Genomic DNA, 490 nt, shown 5'->3' on the forward strand with positions numbered 1-490 from the left:
CATATTAAGAACAATATGCTATATATGCCAGGTCCCTTGAAACATATGCTGTGCAGATGTTCCTTTCCTGCAGCGACTGTGTCAAGCAGCAAGGATGGACCGGCTCCCGGCAAATTCCCCCTTTTTTATTTTTTAAATGATAGTGCATGCAAATCAGTGGCCACCTCTCAGATTGGGCTGTTTAAGACTCGGAAGAAGACTGGCAAGCAATGACAATAAGCATAGCTATAAACATAGTGGATGAAGCGCACAAGGAGCCCCGTTCCTTAGGAGGTTGCCGGCCTCTTCAGTCAAGAGATTTCAGCTGTCCTCAAGTTGTTGGTTTGGTTGTCCTTGTTGATCTGGCTAGTGGGCGGTGTCATTGGCGACGGGCTTCCCAAAGCATCAGCGAGTTGAAGGGCTGCATCAAAGGGTCCATCAGGGCCGTGCTTGATGGTGGTGTCGGTGTCCAGGGAGGAGTCAGCTGTGCCTCTGGGTCGGATGATATGGA

Source organism: Myotis lucifugus, unplaced genomic scaffold, assembly GCF_000147115.1.
Source record: "Myotis lucifugus unplaced genomic scaffold, Myoluc2.0 scaffold_197, whole genome shotgun sequence".
Taxonomy (NCBI): domain Eukaryota; kingdom Metazoa; phylum Chordata; class Mammalia; order Chiroptera; family Vespertilionidae; genus Myotis; species Myotis lucifugus.